At 33.0% G+C, this 13,550-nt stretch overlaps 1 protein-coding gene across 1 annotated transcript in view; it reads left to right on the top strand.

The window, feature by feature from the left end:
* The window catches only part of LOC129220573 (vesicular glutamate transporter 3-like), a 77,796-nt gene that overhangs the window by 53,717 nt on the left and 10,529 nt on the right, over positions 1-13,550 (top strand). The gene's annotated exons all lie outside the window — the stretch shown is intronic.

Genomic DNA, 13,550 nt, shown 5'->3' with positions numbered 1-13,550 from the left:
AATTTAAAAAATTTAATTCAAAAGTACGAAAAAATCATGTGATACCTAAACGCTCTGTGATTGGATATGACGTAACAGTTCACGACTTCTACTGCGGCTTCGTTGTTTACATTCCTCCATTGCGTTCTTCGAATTTCCGATCGTCATATTTTCTGCTATTTTGTGTTTGTTTTATACTTATTCTCTCCGGTTATATTGTTGTTGTTTATTTTTACATTGTTATTCTTCGTTTTTATAGTTATTTGTCGTTATTTCATCGTTTGTTATCTGTTAAAAATGTCGTCTGTATTAGACGGATATGTTAAAGGACAATCGGATAATCTGCCCAAGATCGACAGCATGACATTGTTTGCTTTCTTGGCAAAAAATCCGAATTTTATGGGAGCTGAAATGAAAGGCATAAAAACAAAAAGGTAAGTTTATTTTTGTTACTAATACTTCATTTAGGCGGTTTTTTTTTTTTTTTTTTTTTTTTGCGTTACATTACATGGTTTCACACGTTATCTTCAAACATGTCTTATTCAAAATTGATATTAATGAAGCAGATAGTATTTTATTGTAATTCATTCTATGTGAAAAAAGTCTCATTCCAAAAGGAAAACGCAATAAATGCTACTCATAACAAGTGTTTTCATCCTTTTTTTTTTTATAATGAAAACATTACTTTGGTGTGTTACTGCTCGAATGTATATTTCTTACAGAATGATTAAATGGGCGATAGAAAGCGAGTGGTTTCATTGTTGAATATTCAACACATATATATTATCATTTTTATGAAAACACTAAAATTAGTCACGATTTTTAAATTGCATTTTTAGGTTGTTAAGTACCAAAATAATGAATTTTTTCTAAGGGATGTTTGTCCCATTTTATTTCAGAAATCTTAATTTTTCAAAGATTTTTTAATTTACCTGCAAGAACCAGTGAGAGTTAAACACAAGATTTATTTATATTATATTGTATTATTATTATTTACTCAGATATGGTATAAATTGGTAAAGCATGATGTATTATTACAAATGCATAATGTACAAAATGAAAAGTGTGAAACTTTTACAAAGAAATTTGTAAGTTTTCAAAAAACACTTTGATACATAGATTTTTTTTTTTTTTTTTCAATTTAGCGCTGGACGTGAATCTTATGGAGATAATGCTGTAGCATATGTACAGCTAAAAAGAGAAGGGGCCACTTGTACCGTGAAAGCAAGAGTGACACCAGAACACAGCATTCATAAGAGTGCGTACAGGGTAACTCTTACATGCAATGAAGTCGATGAAGAAATTTTGTTGGTGATGTGTGAAGACTGTGCTGCATCACAAGGTTAGTTTCGAAAGGTTTCTTATTATTATTAAAAATAGCTAATATATGTTTTACTTCTTATAAAATTATATGCAAGTCCCTTAAAGACAAAAATAAAATGCAATGAAAATTGCAAACACATTTCAAAGGACATATCTTCCAATATATGTTATTTTAAAATTATTTAACTATAGCCCGGAGGGAATTTTGATGTAACATTTATCATGGTCATTCTTTGCAAAAGTTGAAACTAATGTAAAATATCATTTTCCTCCATTAGTTCTTCGATGCTGTCCCCTCTTAAATACTCCTATAAAAACCCATCATGTACCTCATGCGTGTCTAACAGTTATCTAATTTTGAAGAATAATGTTTATTTAAGTAACTGAATTTTTATTATTATCAAATTTATTTTCTGTAGTAATTTGAAATATCCTTGCGTTTAAGCTAAATTGTTTTTCTTGTTCTTTAAAAATCTCAACTTTGTCCTCGGAGGCTTCACTCTTTCTTGCTATTGCCGAATGTTTTATGAATCATACATATTGTTAAGAGTTTAAATATTTTTCACGATGGAGTTGCCATATGAAATCCCAGTTTTACCGAAAATGATAATATTCGAGCGTGCACACTTATACAGTGAAACCTACGTGTAATGATTCTGTCTTTTTCGATAACCTGTCTGTAATCATTTTTTTTCTTTAGCCCGAGCAAAGTGTCAGCATGAATAATCAAACCATCTACAACGATAACTTGTCTACTGCAATACTTTTTTTAGGTCCCAACAGTATCGTTGTAGACAGGTTCTACTGTACATCACTGGCGTAGCCAATGGGCCCGGGCATCACCCCGAAATTTTCGTCATCGATGTTGCAATAGTGCATGTAAAAAAAGACGTTTTTTAAAAAAAGTATTTGTGTATGTGTGTGACAGAAGTTGCATTATCAGGAGGGAGGGGGGCAGGGCCGTCGAGAGAGGGGGGGCAAGCCTATGCATTGCACAGGGGCCCGCGAAGCGGGCCTAAGAAAAAGATAAATCCCCCCCCCCCTTTCTTTTGAAAACTTTTATGTTTGAAGGAAGTTTTCCTCTTATAGTAAAAATTAAAAAGTTTTCAATCGAAATAAGTTCTGTGAAAGTGATCATGTTCGGACTGAGTTACCCTATCGACACCGTTAACCAAAAAGAAGTATTATTATTATTTTTTATTTTTATTTATTTTTTTTCCGTGAATTCAAAGCTAAAAAAAAAATCGCTTCTTTTTGAAAAATAAACAGAACTTTGCTGAAATGGACAAGGGGCAAAAAAAAAAAAAAGACTTTTAAACAAGCGCTTGCATTTTTAGCGTTCGAAACTCAAAACAAGGCAAGCGACGTAGTTTGATGAAAAGATTTTAAAAATATGAGTTGATTTAAGTTTTGGGTACAGTGATACAAATTGAAACTATTTCTAGTGTTGTTTCTAGAGTAAAAACGGGGGGGAGGGGGGCATTTTGATTTTGAAAGAGCATTCTTCATCAAAGTGTATAGAATGCCCTTACATGTGTAAAAGGGGCACAGTTATGTCACCATTAATTAGAATCAGTGCTGGATTTACCTATAAGCTAAACAAGCTATTATCGCTTAGTTCCTCCGCTTCATTGGGGGCCCCCCGACTCTCGAAAATATTGCATGATTTGATCCTAAAATAAGGAAAAATTCTTTTTAAAATGAATCTCATTTTCACGTGCTTGAAAACCTTAAGAAGTTGCCAATCCCTTGAGACATTTTAAACTTCCTCAAATGCAAGGAGGGGGAGGGGATGCCAAAATATGCCAAATTCAGCTTCTTGCTGCATTCTGCATAAAAAATGTAAAAAAAAATGGCTATTACGTTTCTGTAACACATTGCTTGCTTGAGATATATTTTCGTGACTAGCATGTTCACATTTGCTATTTATTTTTTAAACGTGAATTTCGTATTTTGAAAGTTCTTTTGTTATTGCTTGTTTTTATATTACTTCTACTGCATATTGTCAATCTCTTTGGCATTAGAAAAAATTACTACACTATCTCTATTCCTTTTCTTTTTCTACACTACTTGTTATAAAAAAAAAAACAAGGAGTGCAGATTAATAGGGGTTTCTTACTAAGTTAGAATGTAAACTATACAATCAAGCTTCAAAATATAAGAGATTGGAAATGGAAAGTACAAGTGAATTGTTTTGAATAACTTTGATTGTTCTAGAGGTCTTGAAAATAATTAAAAAAGTTTCTGAAACTGATTGAAAAAGTGCTTCAATTTTATTTCCTACCAGGTGCATAAAGTAGGAATTGTCCAAGTGTTATTTTCTCGTTGTCTAATTTCTAAATAATTCCACCATTTCTTTTTAAGTATTTTTTAATCTTGATCGTTTTCCAGTTAATTCAGTATTGTGTTTGTTGATGAGTTGAAGGGATGATGATCAAAAACTAATTATACCCATAGTCGATGTGAGCAAGGGACAACGCGTCATTGTTTCTCCTCCTTCGCTCTTCCTCTTTGTCGATTTATATCAACAATTTGTCGAATCACGAGCAATTTGTATTTTGTATTGTCTTAGTTTGTAAAAAAATATGAAGTTTAAGAAATTTATTGTTTTCCATTTTTTTCCTGATGTTTTTGTAGTTCCTATTATCCCGTATAAGGCCTAAAAATGCAGATTTTTTAAATGTATTTTTCAAAAAAAAAAACCCCGGACCCCCTAAAATTGGAGATATTCTAGCCTCAACCCAAAGGAGCTCCCTGCATCACTCTTCTAATGTCCTTCTTCCTCCAAGGTCAAAAAAAAAAAAAGACAGCTCAGCAGAAATTGTTTATTTGTTTATTTATTTTTTTGTTAAACACACACACACGCGGAGCAAAAAACACATCGCGAGGGAAAAAGTTATAAAATGGCCTGTTTTGCTATTGACATAAAGTTGTCCGAACTACAAAAAGGGTTCCCCATTGCAAACCAATTTTAACTGAAAAAAACCCTTATTTATTAGACCAACTAACATTATTTATGATATTTATGTGAAAATGTAGCCGAGAAAGAGGAGGTTAAACTAAAAAATTAAGGGGCCCTGAAGAAACTTGCATAGGGGCCCACAAATCCTGTCGACAGCCCTGGAGGGGGGGGGGCAGAAAAATGTCCATTCTCCATTAAGTAATACTTCAAGTGGAAATAAGATTTTTTTGCACTTTTTGTTGTCTTTTGTGTGTGTGTAACAGCAGTGGCATTCAGGGAGGGGAGCACCAAATTTTCGTTATCAATGCAGTACTTTATGAGGTTATTATACTTTGTTATATTAACAATGTTCATAAATCATAAAGATATAGTAGATAACTATTAGGTTATTTTTAATAATAAATTAACTATTACTATGATTAATATACTTTTTTTATTAAAAAGACCGTAGTTGAAAAAATAAATATCGAAAGTATCATGATATTTTCAAAATAAATATCGGATATATATCGGCAAACCCTGGTTTTCAATAATATAAGATTTACCCATATTGAAATTTCCATATGGTTCAAATCTCTAGACAGGTCCATCTACCATGTTTAGTAAAATGTGTTGTAATGCTGTTTGTTGAAAATTTTCTTTGTTTTGTAGGAGGATGTAAACATGCCATTTGCGTTGTTAACATGGTTGCATCGACGAAGCGAAGAACCATCTCCAACCTCCGTTCGCTCTTACTGGAAAGGTTCAAGACTTTCAACGGTTGGAAAATCGTTGAAGTTTATCAAAGCTAAGGAGCTAGGAAAGAGGAAAATTGATCTGCCTCTGACGGGAAGTGGCTTCTTAGCTACTGTATTGAAAGAAGTGGAAACTAATGAGAGGCACAATAGTGTGCTCCCAAAATACTTCAAAAAATTTTTCTGACGTCAGCGAAATGTCTTTGCACCTGCTTTTAATTAAATTTATTAAAAACAACTTGGGAAATTGTGCAGATGACTTTTTGAAGTTTTGCTCGAGCGAAATTACTGATGAAGTGTGTGTGAAAGCTGCACTGGAGACGACTCAACAACATAAGAGGCGCAGTATGGTTCGAGCTGCGCTATGCCAGAATAACAGCATCCAAGGCACATGAGGCTGCGCAATGCCACACTCCAGATGGATCCCTTGTTGAGCTCATATTGGGTGCATCCAGCCTTAAAGATACTGCAGCTATGGCACGGGGGAGAAATCTGGAGAACTATGTCAAAAAAGAAGTGGAGAAGTTGCACCAAATAAAGATTGAGCAAGTTGGATTTTAAGTGTCAAAGGAGTTTCCTGTTTTGGGGGCATCTCCAGATGGCATTTGCAGCGAATTCACCATTGAAATTAAATGCCCAACAACGGAAAAAGCATTCAAGACGTACATAAAAAATGGACACATCACCCCAAAGTTTTATGGCCAAGTCCAAATGCAAATGTTTTTTTCATGAAAAGAGACAATGTTTATTCTGTGTTGCAGATCCGGAATTTGAGACATCAAAGAGGGTTACTGTTGTAAAAGTAGACTATGATCAAATCTATTGTAATGATGTACTGCAAAAGTGCACTAATTTTTGGAAGCTGGCTGTATTTCCAGTACTAAAAAAAAGTATTCAATGAATGAATGACAAACAAATACGCCAGCAAATGAATGTTTAAAAATTGAATGAAATATTAACTTATATGTATTGTTGAAATAATTTATATAATAGTAGTCAATGAATCAGAAATTAAATTTGAAATGCACCATATAACTCAGAATTTTATTTATGTAAAGAGTATACAGAGGTAATACAGAAATTTTATTTATATTCATAATCATCTCTTAGTTTAAAATTCATATAATAAAAAATAGTAGAACACTCTTGCACACTGATGCAATGAGAACCACGTATATGACATCTGTAGGGTACAAATACATGATTGTACAGTTCTTTTAGATTCCTTTTTACCTTTCTTGAAATATGTTTTGAATATTTATAAATGCATAGTTGGACACTTTTGAATCAAAATCAAATGAACATTTTAAAGAGCTGATTAAGTTAACTACAGATAAAACTATATACATATTAACAATTTTTACGAAAATCATTCATTAACCTTCAGCCAAATCTTTCTAAGCAAACAACTTTAAAGAAATGTGATGTGCTGTGCATTGAAAAAAAACAAAACAAAACAAATAAAGTTATCACAGGTAAACTATATACATATTATTTTTGAAAACATGGATAGCAATTTATTTTATATATGAAAGTAACATTTTAATGAACATTGGAAGACTTATTTTATATATGAAAGTAATATTTTAATGACATTTATTTACATATTAGCTAAACTATATACATATTATTTTTAAAAACATGGATAACAATTTATTTTATATATGAAAGTAACATTTTAATGAACATTGAAAATTTTATTTTATATATAAATGTAATATTTTAATGAAAATTGAAAAAAACAAATGAAGTTATCACAGGTAAACTATATACATATTAGCAAAGTTTAAGAAAATAATTTCTGAAAATTTTAACCAATTCTTTCTATGCTTAATAACTACAGAAATAAACTGATAAGTAATGATAGTTGTTGTTGCTAATATTCCTCCCAAAATAATAGACACAAAGCATTTTATGCAGGAGCATAGGACACAAATGATCACCTTAAAAACCTCATTAAGTTCCCACAAATTAAGCTGTATACATGTTGAAAAAACTTAAAAAATAAATACATGGTAAACAAATAATTTTACATTACTTTACATGATGATTAAAAGTATTTGATAAGTACGAAAATACGTTCTGATTTTTTTTTTAAACGTTGTTACAATGTACATATTGACGAAATGAGAAAATAAATTCATGGAAACATAGATATTTTAAATTACTATACACTGATTAAAAGTACTTGATACCTTCGAAAATATATTCTGATTATTTAAAAAAACATTATTGACAGTGTGTTTTAAGTATAAAAGTAACATTTTAATGAACATTGAAAATAATAGATTAAGTTATCAGAGATCAAATTAGATACATACACAACACAAAATGAAGGGAAATAATTCCTGGTATTTTAAGGGAATCTTATAAGATTGTTTAACACTTTAAAATAAAAACACATTCAACTCTGAAAATTGCTATAGCTACAATTTTTTTTTTTTAATATTTCAAAGTGTGATTAAAAGTATTTCAATACCTTTGTATAAGCAAAGCATTACATTTAATAAGAAACTTGAAGTAGACTCATGATTTCATTATATATGTTAGAACAACATTTAGTTTGATATTTTAAAAAATGATTGAGTTACAGGTTAAGCTATAGATATATGCAGTTAAAAAATCATTGAATTTAGTTACAAATGGAATATAAACCCTCAAATGAAATTCTTGCTATCTCTATACAACTTGGCATTAAAAAATATTAAATTTGTTTTTTCATCAAAATTGTCCTGCATATTGATAATGCCGCATCCGACAATCATAGCAAAATCCAGCAATGGTATTAGATTTTTGTCTATGCAGGCATGCGGGCTCAGCATTCGAAACTCACGCAATCGGCCAATCACTCTTTCAACGTGGATTCTAAGAGCAGCTATCCGCTTTGACTGTTTGCACTTCTGCCTTAGAGCTTTTTTGTGCCACAGAGACTGATGGAGGGCGAACGAGAGCACACCCTTTCTGCTCTAAGAGATGAGCAACATTCTTAAATCCTCGATCTGCCATGATAAGAGCTGGGCTATTTAATTGATCCAAGTAGCCACAGTTCTGAACTATTATGGCATCGGATGCCCTTCCTCCAAACCCTTCGGACACAAAGGACACCAGTCCATCTGGCGTGCATGAAATTAGGTATTTCACTGTGTTGCAGTTATAATAAGCTGACCATGTGAGAGCTTGGTGCACAGGGTTACTAGGTCTCTCAATTTCAATTTCCATACAGTCGATGATGGAATTGACTTTAGCATACCTAGCTCGAAATGGGATAGGCATGCGTGCACAAATTTCTTCGTTTTCTGGCCACAAAATTAGCTCCTGTAAAAATTTGGCCAACACAGGAAGCGACTTTGAAAATACCCTGCTTACTGTACTTAAGTGGCATCCAAAGTCAATGGCCAGAATTGAAAATGGCAAGTCAAGCCTTATTTTCTTTAACACCATGTAGATGTCCCGAACAGGTATTTCTGCATGTTGCTGAAGATTTTGAATTAGAAAAAAACTTTCTGTGGGAAGACCCAGAAACAGCTTTGGGTTGTCTCTCGATAAAAAAGATAGTAAATGAACGCATGCGATCATTCCTCTCCCATCTTTCATCTTCATCCTCCGAACCATTCGAAGCTTTCACTTGGGCTCCACTGCGAAGCTCCACTGCTGCTTTTACTGGGGGATTCAAATTCACTATCTCCACGGTTGTTCATTTTCCTCTCGAGGTATGAGAAAGTCCTTGGCAGGCAAACAGCTTAAATCAGTTATAAATTCAGGTACATTAAATTTTCACCGGTGATGTTGCAACTGATCTTATAGCAACTGATGTATTGATTCCTTTGCTCCTAAAATATTTCACCGGTTTTTTTCAATATATTTTCCTCTGTTTGTGTACTTTTGTCGCAGAAAACGTAGGTATAGCAATATCAAGATCTTCTTGGGCATCTTGTGTAGGTTCACTTCTGTTTTGTGCAGCAGCTGAAGCAAATGCTTCTTGCACAAGGAACATCTGTGCCCGTTTTCTTTGCCCCTTTCCGTTCTATTGGCACCTCCACATTCTGTGATTGGCAATGGAAAAGGTGAGGGACAGTGCCTGGTTTTAACTTCAGTCTTCTGACATCTTTCGTCAAACTCCACTGAAGATAATTTTCCATGTCATCCTTTAACTGTAAATAAATAAAAGAGCCTAATGTACTTCACATATTGAAAAATATGATATAATATGCATTAACAATGAAGAGTCAATAAATATCCAAATATATTTTAATGCTATTAGATTTGAGAAGTATAGTGGCTAACTCGGATTTTGGAAGAGGGCAAGGCTACTTACTTTCTATTCTCCAACAACTCAATGCAACATTCACACTGCATCAGCACATCCCGTCACCAACGTACTTTCTCCCTAAAACCAGTTTTCAGCCAGCTTTGCCATGACAGCAAGCCGTATTGTACGCTTTATGTGGGGAACCTGATGTGCGAACGCTGTTTGAGTTACGCTTAAGTATACAGTCAAATATTTTTGGTTGTTAATTTTTTTTAAAGGTAATATCATGAAAAGTAGAAGCAATTCACTTTTGGCTACATTACTGGCTTACAAGCTAGGCTGCAATCAAAAAGCTTAACAGTGTTAGAAATCAATAAAAAATTTTACTCGCCCATTGGACAAGTGAACATGATTATAAACTGGTCCACAGACAACTTCACTTGTCTAAGTTAAACTTAGCACTAAATAACCACCCCACATTTTTTTTATTCTATAAAAAAATTGGTGTTCCAAGGACCACTTGAGTATTTGTTTATGGTGGTCCAAGCCAAGTTTTTACGGGTCTGATACCAGTGGACCAGCAGTAATTTCGAAATCCCGCTAAAAAAACAAGAAGTTTTCGTAGTGTGCAAAACTTTGTAAGTAGATTTTTTACATTTTAAACAGTACCATAGCTTTAACCCAAAATATCAAATTAATTTTTTCTTCTTCTTTTTTTATAATCAACGTACGGATACATTGAGCTTACGAATGCAATTTTAAATTTAGCTTAGGTCTTTGCACCCATAAGTTTTAATAATTGGTGTGAAAATCAGTTCCTTGTAACCTCAAAGCATTTACCTGCTATTTCTTACGATTAGAAATATTTTTTCTAGTTTTTTTGAAACCGGGACAAACTGCCCCCCCCCCCACCCTTTTATTTTATTTATCTATTTTTTTTTTTACGTAATAGACAATGATTAGCTTGCAGATACTTTTGAGTTGCGTGCACAGATACTTTATAATTTTATATGACTCTGATCAACGTATTCAATCATTAAATAGTAAATTACTCATAATAAAATCGTATTTTAGCAAAATGTGAAATTTAAGTTTTGTATGAACTCAGAATAAAGTAGAGCCCATTATAGTGAAAGCATATAGACTATTATTTTTTAAAGGAAATTGACCAAAAAATTTTTTGATACACTAACTATCAAAATTTCATTCAATGTAGTTAATTTAACATACATGTGTATGTGTGTAAATCATCATGACAATTTATTAAGTTTAAAATAATAAAATAAGTATTAGTGTAATTGATATATATTGATGTTTTTTTTTTATTTGAACATTTTTGCTAAATTACAAAGATAGTAATAACTAAGTCCAATTTCATTGATCTGTGAATATTATTTATTCTCCTAGTGATAAGACATACTGATAAATATGATTTCCCACTGCACAGTATACCTACCCTTCGAATTATTTAAACTAGAGATGGAAGTTTCTGGCTCTTTTAGACATTTCTATTGTTGAAACTTCAAAAAAAAAAAAAAAATAAAAATAAATAAATAAATAGCTTTTAGCATTTATATCAGGCCAGGAATTAATTTCTTTTAAAGTAATATTCTATTTATAAGTATAAAAATTTGTTCAAATTATTAATTTGTTGTCAAATATTTTTCATCGCTTCATGTCTTCTCTAATTTAAACAGAAAACAAATTCTAAGTTCACAGAAATTATGTATCTGGTTGTTTTATGTCTTTAAACAAAGTTTAATTCAAAGATTTTCGAAACTTGCTACTCCCTAGTACTTGATTGATGTTTAGAAAAGAAAGTTCTTTCGCTGTTTTTTTTTTTTTTTTTTTGATAAAATACTACTTGAATATCTTTTACGATATTACAGAAATTAATAACAAACAATGAGTAAAATGTTCTGTTCCCCATAAAAGTTGATTAGATAGTTTTGCAGTATTTAAAAGGGCGATTCTCGAAAAAATGTCCCGTGCGTAACACTAAGATTTTTTTTTTTTTTTCCAGCTAACGAAATGCTTTAATATACTATCAAAGCATCAGTTAATCCCATTTTTTAATTAATAGTTCCTTGAATAAAGTTAAAACTTAGTGTTACGCACGGGACATTTTTTCGAGAATCGCTTAAAAGCATCACAGTAAATCAACTTCCTGAACGATGCCTTTATATATTTCATTACAAATGAAATACTATGAAAAAATATTGATTCAAATGTGTACTTACCGAAAAATGATCTTCACAACACCATAAAGACGATTTATTCGATAGTTTGGAGTTGAGTTTCTCGTCCCCTTTTCATCGCCTTGATCCATTTTTTACGGATTCCGTTTTTCTTTCGGAACACTAAAAAATAACTTGTCTTTGCACTTGACTGTTGTACTTTTACATCGAGGTACGATGCAATATTTGTAGTAAGGTTTTTTCGCGTCAGCCATGGCAAACCAAAGAAAAAAATACGATGTAAACAAGGTGTACTTGGATCTCAATATCGAGATCGGCTAGTTTTTCCCCCTATCAGTAAGTGAGCTCGGCGCCAAGCGTGAACTGTGACGTCGGTACGCCAACTTTGTATTCTGTTGCGTTTCTGAGATACAAAATATAGTGCGGGATTAAAACTCTTTTGTAACAAGAATCAGGACTCCAAAATAGAAAAAAAAAGTTATTTTTGTTCAAGATTTTTTGTTTTTCAGCGTTTGAAAATAATTTTAGAAAATGTGCAAATTCCTGATTGCTTCTGCTAGCTTACTCTTACTTGCCGTAGGTGGCGCTGCTGTAGGGCATGACAGGGCATACCGAACATTACGTAGGAGCTAAAATTAAAAAATTGGAGATAATTAGTACAAAAGGTATTAGAGGAACCTGTCCTCTATTTTGAGGCAAGAGATGGTACTAATAGCTCTATCTGGTGGGTGGGTGCTGCTATACAGCATGATGTAGAAAAAAAACGAGCTGATGTGTTCATCACATGACTTCCTTTTACACCAACTTAATGTTATTTCCCATTATTGGTAAATTTAATGTGATTCAATAGTTAACTCTCTAAATATCACCAACAGTGACCAAATTGCAACCAAATTATAAAAAAAAAATTAAATCGCCAAATTTGACACTAAGTTGGCGAAAAAAACTTGGCGACCAAAAGACTGGTGATATATCGCCAAGTGTCCACCAAATTATAACACCTCTTGAGTTTGCATCGAAATTAACAATGATTCCCCCCCCCCCAAAAGGGGCAAAAGACCCCTTTAGAAACACCCGATTGCAGCCAAAAGGGGAGTTGCACAACTAGACCCCCACTAGAAGTCTACGTACCAAATTTCCACTTTCTAGAAACATACCATTCTTTAGTTATGCGACCATACATACGCACATACGTACATCACGAGAAAACTGGTTGTAATTAACTCGGGATCGTCAAAATGGATATTTCGGGAGTCGATACGTTCGTAGGCACTTATCCACGTGTGGTCGGGTTGGAAAAAAAAAAATTAATTTGGATTTTGACATCTTGAATTCAAATTATGTTTTTCGCAATCACGAGGGTGTGTGTGTGTATGTATGTGTGTGTTTGTGGGGGTATGTGTGTGTATGTATGTGTATTAGGCGTGTGTGTATATATATGTGTAGGCGTGTGTTTGTATGTGTGTGTATTTATGTTGTAGGCGTGTGTGTTTGTGTCTGTGTGCAGGCATGAGTGTGTTGGTATGTGTGTGTAGGTGTGTATGTATGCGTGTGCATTCAGGATATGGACGCAACCTGGAGACTGGTTTCGCTAGAGGAGCAGCATCGGGACCTGCCGGTCGACGGTGGTGCTGCAGAGGGAGGCGGAGGGGGGGGTGGTAAAATCATAGGAACGCCAAAAACAGTCAAGTGAGAACAATAAGCAATGTGATTGCTCAAAAAAAAAAAAAAAAAACTCAACATTCATTCAGGGGTGAGCAAAATGGAAATTAAGGCCGATTTTTGAGTGAATTTTTTTTTTTTTTGCGAATACAATACTTCTTTTTTTGTAAAAGGAGGTAAAAATCAATGAAAGCCTATCTAGGATCTGACGCGTTTTACTCGAAACTTGAAAATCTACACTTAGGGTAACGGCACCAGTAACAGACATGCTTAAAACATCACTCTCAGGGTAAACTCAATTTTCTGAGCTTTTTAATGTTTTTAGTCTTTTAAAACTACTTTTCTCTCATGCAACTACACCTCATCTAACGTTTGGATGATTCTGGACCCTCTGAATTGGTTCATTCTATTTTTATTTGCTCAATTTCGAAAAAAAAAGGTTC

This window comes from Uloborus diversus, chromosome 4 (assembly GCF_026930045.1).
Source record: "Uloborus diversus isolate 005 chromosome 4, Udiv.v.3.1, whole genome shotgun sequence".
Classification (NCBI taxonomy): Eukaryota; Metazoa; Arthropoda; class Arachnida; order Araneae; family Uloboridae; genus Uloborus; species Uloborus diversus.
This window is presented reverse-complemented; position numbering and strand designations above follow the sequence as displayed.